We start from the raw sequence: 8,338 nt of genomic DNA on the forward strand, positions 1-8,338 counted from the left end.
AGGATAAAGAAAGTTGAATTCTGCCTCGGCCATCAGCGCCGCTCCTCCTGACCTGCACATGTTTGTGCTGGCGGGGCATTTGTTCTGCTTGTCAAAGTCAGCGCCCGATTGGGTGAAGGCCGTATTAAAGAGATCAGTGTATTTGCATGTCTCCACAATGGCTGCCTCGCTCGTTTCCCTTTGTGAATATAAAGTAGACAGAACTTAAAGCTGAGAGGTTTCATTACTGAGTCTATCGCAGCCGTGCAGTTCTGCCACACAAATTAAATTGTGCCACTTTGTTGAGCAGCGACCTCCGTTCATAACTGCAGTTTCATCAGCGAGCGGAAACTTCCAGCACAGAGCAGATTTACATTTTTACATATTCTGTTCAGGCTGGATCTGAAAGGCTCCTCACATGATACTTCACCTCCCACAAACCTTTCTGATCCAGAGCTGAAAGAACACAAACTTTGAACTCCTCTCCCCATAAAAGGATCAAACTTCAGCTGCGTTTAGTCGTCTAAACCGCAGAGGTGTCACATCAGAAAACATGGGTTAAAACCTGAGACGGTTCAGCGCTCTCTGACAAACGTCGACAGGAGAGTCTGATTTAAACATTTCTGTCGTTGCGGTCGGAGGACTCTATGGAAATGAAACATTAATTAGTCTGTTTTACTGCAGATTCTCTGTCATTTTTAGCTTTTTTTTCAAAAGAGGGCTGATTTTGAAGACCTCAATGAGACCAAACAGCTTAAAGTTTAAAAGCAAGCAAGTGAAGAGAAGTCAGCAAAAGTAAAAAATAATCATCACATTTGGAAGATCAATCTGCCTTTTTCTTTTGTTCTTATTCTGGTAGTGAATCAACTTTCTACCAAGAGATTTGTGCCTTCCAGTCTGTCTGTTTCATAGTTATTAAAAAACTAAAACATCATCTTGATATGGAAAAGAAAGACTTTTTTCAGGCAAGTTTTGTTTGGGAGCTGTACATTCTACAGATGAGGCACATAATATAACCACCAAGCCAAATCAACGCTTCTAAATCTGGATTTTGGTTGCCAGGCACCGCCCTTTTGGCTATGGCTGCCTTTTGCAGCAGCTCTCTCTTCTTTGTCTGTTTCTTGTAATTTTTTCGTCTTTTTTCCATAATCTTTGTATTTGCAGTGGATCATTACTTTGTATGGCTCATTTGTTGGTCATGGACACCAAACTGTTTTTGTCTTCAGTGATATTTTTACTACTTTTCTCCTGTGTTTGTCTGGAGATCCTACATGTAGCCATGGCTGCATTGTTTACATGTGAACTCAGCTGTTAGCAGCCTGTAGCATGTCAATGCTAATTGGTGCAAGACCGGATGTTTCCCCACGGGGTGAGGAGAAGGAGGTGATGACGATGTGCTGGTTCTCAGGTGTGAGCTAAGAAGTGACAACATCGAACTGTTCTTCCATCCATCGTTATTGGGAACGTAAGATCAATCTCATATAAGATGGATGAGCTAGCTGTGCTAACCCAGCAACAGAGGGAATACCAGAAGGCAGAGTAGCATCATGCTATTCACAGACATGGCTAACAGAGCTAACACCAGACACTAACACCACATTGGAAGAGCTTCACCTGCTGTGAGCAGACAGGATCCAGGAGACAGAGACTAAACAGACTACTTAAGAAGCTCAGTCCTGGACCCTGTGGAGGTGGAGGCAGGCTGAACTGGAGAATGATGGACAAGCTGTCAGCATCTATTTTCTTATGGAGCTTTTCGCACTTTCTATACACTTTCTTACTTTTGTTTTCTTGATTGCTGCTGTAACTTTAATTTAGTTTTACTTGTTACAATGACAGTAAAGTTCTATTCCATTCTATTGTATTTGCCAACACTTATGTTCCTGTACGTTCATGTCATATCACAAGTTCCAAAACTGGTATAACCCTTCATTTGGGTGTTGAAACACCAGGAGAACGAACCCAAATGAAAATGAGATACTGCGCCACGTGTACGTCTTACCCTGGTTTCTGACTGATAACCACCTTAGCTGAGTGATGAATCACTAAAATAGGAGTAAACAGCAAGAAGAATGAGTCAGTTTTGTCTTTTTGGTAATGAAAGAATTAAATATGACCCCCACTTGGACTGGAGTCATGCTGACCTGTTCATGTCTGTGGTAAACAGGGCGCAGGGTTCTGGTTTCTTATTGAGCACGGTGGATAAAGCCAGTTCACTGATGTTACATTACTACATTTCTTTGTGGTTTAACGAAAAACTCCAAGAGTTCTCTCTGATCCAGATTTTCTATGATTTGACCAAATCTTGGAGGGGAAGCTCAGTCACTGTTGATGTTGACTTCTCTGGAGCAACAAAGACACACAGTATAAACACAAGGTGGTAAGCTTACAGTTGCATGTACAGATTTTAAAGAGGGGTATTATTATTTTTTCTTTCTTCTTTTTTTTTTTTTTTTTTTTTACTTTTTTTTTTTTCTTTTTCTGGTGCCTCTTGAGTACCTGCTCATGACTTATAGCTCAGAAAAATCCCTGTTTTTACCTCCCTGGTGTTTCAGTAGACCCTTATTTCAGCCTCTGCCTGAAACACTTTCTTCAGGCTGCTGTCTCTTTAAAGGCTGATTTATGCTTGACGGGTCCATAGGTCCGTACAGCTTCATGCATCGTTCCTTACGTCATTTTCGCACCCAAGCCCCCTCATGTGGTCCCTTTCACGTGGAAAATTTCTGCACTGCCCACACTCAGAAATTTCTAACTGGCCAGATGGAGACATGTGAACAAGATGGCGGAAGAACGGGATCTCCTAGTGGTCAAAGTACAGAATTGCAGGCATCTGTATGACTCTTCACACAGAGATCACTGTGAAAACAGGGTGGTAAATAATTCATGGCGTGAAATTGCGGCCACTCTCGGCAGAGAAGAGAAATCGGTTAAAAGAACCTGGAAAAATCTCTGGGACAGGTATGCCATGTTGTTGACAACAGCAAACTTCTTTTCGACTCTCGTTTGGTACTCTAATAGATGTATGTTTGTAATACACCGCCCCCTGCAGTTTGGGAATGGACACCAACAGAAGCATAAAAGCCTCATGTGTCACATTTGTGCAGAAAGAATAACAGCCTTAAAGCTCCCCACTCTACAAACCCCCTTCTTTCTGATTGGTCAGCACTCTGGAGGCCTGTAGGGGGCGGGGCTATGGGCAGACCTTGGTGTTTGAGGCCCTGCCCTCCGTGATCTCTGGTGAAGATCTGGTGCTTTTTTCAGAACAGAGCATTTTGATACGTTTTCTGACAGATTCAGGGATTTCTACAACAAATGAATATGTGGAGGTTTGAAAATCTGCACACACTCAGTCTGAACATCCAGAATTGGAAACAGAAAGCACTTTCTTTAACTATATCTTCATTATGTTTTTGAGCAATTAAAAAACAAGTCATTTACTTTTCTCTTTCAGATTGTTTTTCTGGCCTTTTCCACCTCAGAGAGATCTTCTGCGTTCCTCTGCCTCCAGCAGGTACTCATTATTCTCTTTTATTTGTGTTGTTTATTGGCATTATGTTGTTTTCTAACTCTGCCATCAGATTTTATTCTGTTTCATCTGAGAAAGGACATACTGCTAAAATAAATAAATAAATACTTTCATTGAACAAACAGCATTTTTGTTTCGGTACAGCTCATTATGGTCACGCTGCATCAGGTGCTGTTCCACAGAGAGCCAGTAGGTGTCAGTAAAACTCCACCAGTCAGATCTACAGTAGCTGTTTATCCTGACAGGAAAATGAAAGCTGACAGAGGGAAAGAAATGATAAAAAAGAGAGAAAGATGCAGAATATGAAGAAGAAAGAGGAAAAAGAGAGAGATGCAAAAGAAGAGGCCAGCAAGAAGAGGGAGACAAGGAGGGGTAGGGTCTAAAAAAGAGGAAGATTTAGAGTCAGATAGAGCATGAAAAAAAGATAAATGATGTTGAAGAAGAAAGGAAAAGATAAGAGGCATGAGGGGAAAAGAAAAGAAAGGCATTTGTGAGAAATTTTAAGGATAGGAAGAAAGAGACAAAGATGAGGAGATGTTAGAGAAGAGGAAGCTACAGAAAAGAGAAGCACAAGGAAGGTAAGGAAGATTAGGAGCTGAAAGAGAAAGAAAGAAGGAAAAGATGAAAGGAAGACAGGTTGGGGATAAAGAGCTAAGATTACGAAAATAAAGAAGAGGAGGAGAGATGTTAAAGAGGGGAGTTTCTAGGCGCTGTCCTGTTGGCTGTAGCTGCCTTTTGCAGCAGCTCTCTCTTCTTTTTCCGTTTCTTGTGATTTTTCGTCTCTTTTTTCGTCATCTTTGTATTTGGAGTGGATCATTACTTTGTTTGACTCGTTTGCTGGTCATGGACACCAAACTTTTTGTGGTTTCAGTGATATTTTTACTACTTTTTCTCCTGTGTTTGTCTGGAAATCCCACATGTTACCATGGCTGCATTGTTTACATGTGAAATCAGGTGTTAGCAGCCTGTAGCATGTCAATGCTAATTGGTGCAAGGCCGGATGTTCCCCCACGGGGTGAGGAGATGGAGGTGAGGACGATGTGCTGGTTCTCAGGTGTGAGCTAAGAAGTGACGACATGGACCTGTCCTTCCATCCATCGTTATTGGGAACGTAAGATCAATCTCATATAAGATGGACGAGCTAGCTGTGCTAACCCAGCAACAGAGGGAATACCAGAGGGCAGAGTAGCATCATGCTTTTCACAGACATGGCTAACAGAGCTGACATAGGACTCCGGGGCTGTGTTGGGGGAGCTTTGCCTGCTGTGGGCGGACGGGATGCAGGAGACAGAGATGGAGCATGACTGAGGAGGCTCAGTCCTGGACCCTGTGGAGGTGGAGACTGGCTGAACTGGGGTATGATGGACGGGCTGTCAGCATCTATTTTCTTATGGACCTTTTTGCACTTTCTATACACTTTCTTACTTTTGTTTTCTTGATTGCCGCTGTGACTTCAATTTCATTGTACTTGTTACAATGACAATAAAATTCTATTCTATTCCAGAGGAAAGAGCCAGAGAAGCATATCTGAAGAAGAAAAGAAGCAGTCAGAAAGTAAAGGATGAAGAGATAAATAAAAAGTAACAAGAGGGAGGAGGAGATGTCGAAGAAGAGGATGAGAAGAGAGAAGCGTTGAGGACCTGAGAAAAGAAGAAAGAAGAAGGATTTAGAGCAAAAGGTAAGAAAAAAGGAGAAGGAGGAGGACAGTGCAGAAAATCTTCTATCAAACCTTCATCTGTCCAATTAAAGTCAGAATAATGAAGCCGGTCTTAAATTGGCACGTTTGATAATAATTTAATAAAGTTTGTGAATCCATCATTTAAAGTAAATTGTTTGAATTACATCATGATTAACTTTAAAAATGTTTCACATCAGGCTTTAATCCTTTCTAATGAGGAAAAATCTCTTTCGCTCTTTTAACTGAACTCTTAATGACTTAGGAGGCCAAGGCGGCCAATCACAGGCGGCGCTGCCTAACGAGGCGCTGTGGGCGGGGCCCAAGGAGACAGGCGGATGGATGTGTGTGTGAGTGGTGTTGACAGAGAGCAGAGAATGATGATTTAGTGTGTGAGCTTTTATTCACGCCGTGTCCCCGCTGAATAAAGATCAAATTAGAGGTTTATGAGCTCGGCTGTCTGTCCTGACATTTATACGAGCGCTGCGCTGGCTGGCTCTGATTTATGTTTACAGCCGTGCAGGAGGAGGAAATAAATAAATTATAATAAATAAAAAAACAAATGAAGTTGGCTTTTCTAATGCTCTGTCAACAGCAGAACACACGCACAGAGGCATGATGGGAGTCGGAGTTTAAAGGTGAGAGATCCAATAAAAAACGTTGATTTTCCAGCAGAGAACGCAGCAGGTGTGTGACCTTTTTTAACTCTGACTAAACACAGATCTGAAGAGCAGAGAGCTGGCGTCACCTCCATGATGGAGCCCACTTTCTGTTGATTGGAAATCCACCAGTTTAATTAAAACTTTGCAACTTTCAGGGTTTAGTTCATTCAGCTCTGTCTCCCTCCCTCTTCTCTCCATTGAATGAAAATAAAGGTGTCGCTTGTCGGGTCATGACTAACCGTAGATCTGCTCCTCCTGCATCAATTCACTTAATTCATCTCTTTCACCCTCAAAGCTGTGGTTCATCCCCCGTGTCGAATCAAAATTCAATCTATTATCTTAGCTGAAACCGTGATCTTTTTTTCCTCAATCCAACCAAACGCCTTCCTTTTCATCACAGTTTTAACACACAGGGAGTCACTTTGGTCATGTTTTGGTAGAAACCTGGTGGTTAGGTTCAGTTAAAGATTTGTGTTTCAGCTCAAAAGATGCTTGAACCTCAAAGATCCCCAACAAAAATAAGGTTAGGAAACATTTTAGTTTGAGTTTTCATCTTTTGAGAAACTGAAGTAAAAACTCCTCTATCAAACAGTTTGGATTTATAAAACTTAGAAACACAGACTGCTTTTTGTTTTTCATCCACATCCTAATGTAACTTGACCTGACCTGTTGTTTTGGCCCATTTTCTCCTTTTATTCCTGTCCCTCCAGTTACCATAGCCTAAAAGAGCTGTGTTTACAAAGATTGGATAACAAGTCACCTAAATACATCTTTACTTCATTATCAAACCTGAATTAAGCAGCAGATGGTTGGAGGGACGTCGCTAAAACGCTTGTTTCACATATCAGCGCTAATGGTGCATTAACAAATCCAACATCCAGGATTAAAGTGTTACAGTTAAACTGTTTTTAACTCTAAAAGCTGTTTTGTTTTCTGTTTATGAAGTGCAAACAAACAGAATGCTAGATCTGAGGACACTTTAATAGTGATTTGCTGCCTGAAAGTTTCCCAAAAGGATTCTGTGGACAAATGCAGAGGCAGAAAAACACCCAAACTTAAAGGTCCCATTTTACGCAAAAATCACTTTAAGTCTTTTAGTGAAATTTGTGGGTCTTTGGCTTTCCTTCCAGCCCACAAAACGTGATATTTAATGAGAAAAACTGTACTTAGTAGTGATTGTGAAAGGAAAATCCTAATCTAAAACGAGCTGTTTGGATTTTGGGGATTTGCTGACGTCAGCAATTCTCTTTTTTGACCAATCAGGAGCAAGTCTGACCTGATTGGTCCACTGGAGCAGATACCCTCGAACCCCCTCCCTGCTGCTGGGGAGAAATCTCTCCAGCAGCGGGGAGGAGAATGCCAAAGTTGAAGAGCCATCACTGCTCGGTTTTTGGCTGTAAACAGCCACATAGTTCCATGCACAAGCTTCCCATCTCGGAAGAAGTCAAGGCTAAGTGGCGAGAGTTCATTTATCAAGGAAATGTTCCAGCTACACTCAGTAAAACTGTGCATGTGTGAGCTAGTCACTTCACGGCCGACTGCTTTTCCAACTTTGGATGGAGGGCTAACAGAGGGCTAGAGAATAGACTGGTCCTGAATCCAGGTGCATTACCAACCATCCTCCAACAAACCTGGGACCCTGGAAATGTGAGTATTTTAAATGCTGTGTGCTGTGGAGCAGATGGAAGAGCTTTTCCTCAGTGTCTCCCCTGTTTCTGTGTTAGCTTCAGGATGCTAACTTTAGCTGCGGTTAGCCTGTTGTTTTAGCCTGTAATGTTACGGTAAAGGAGCTTCGCTGTTTTCTAAACATTGTGCACTCGGAGCTCGTGGCCCCGCTCTCAGTGACGTGGAAGAGCGGGGCGGTATCAGCGGTGGCTCATTTACATATGAAGGCCACGCCCACTAAATCAGAGCGTTCTGAACAGAGGGGCTATGAGAGCCTGGAAACAATGCTGCTGTGCTTGATTTATTGGCTTTTTGGACCAAAACATGTTACTACTATTTCATGAAGACATCAATGATCCATATTAAACTGCAGAAAAGGAGGAGGATATGGGACCTCTAAATGTCTGTCAATGCAAATGAAATCCTGATATCACCACGGGAGCAAATCCAAAGCTGAGTTTTCCAAGTGAGGCTGCAGAAACGATGCAGAGGCTTCTGTGCCTTTATCTTCTCAGGGCTGGGCTTTAGAATTACCACAGTACTATATGTTTTCAGGCAAGGAAGAAGCTGTTTTTTATTATACGGTCGATACAAGAAAACAAAAATGTTAAAAACAAAATGTAATAGGCTTGAGGATTTAAAACTGTGATATTCAGTCCCTTTTCTTACATGATTAAAGCTTTAGGTCTCTAAAAAGCAGGTGATTTTATTGAACCTAGATGTTTTTAGCATCACAATATTTCACAGTTCTTCCTAAAGTCAAGGCTGAACATCAGCATACCAACGCATTTTAAGCTGCTACATAAAGTAAACATAGATCAATATGTTCAT

This window comes from Halichoeres trimaculatus, unplaced genomic scaffold (genome assembly GCF_033239565.1).
Source record: "Halichoeres trimaculatus isolate MK-OKI-2021-1 unplaced genomic scaffold, fHalTri1.1 fHalTri1_scaffold_7, whole genome shotgun sequence".
NCBI classification, from domain to species: Eukaryota; Metazoa; Chordata; class Actinopteri; order Labriformes; family Labridae; genus Halichoeres; species Halichoeres trimaculatus.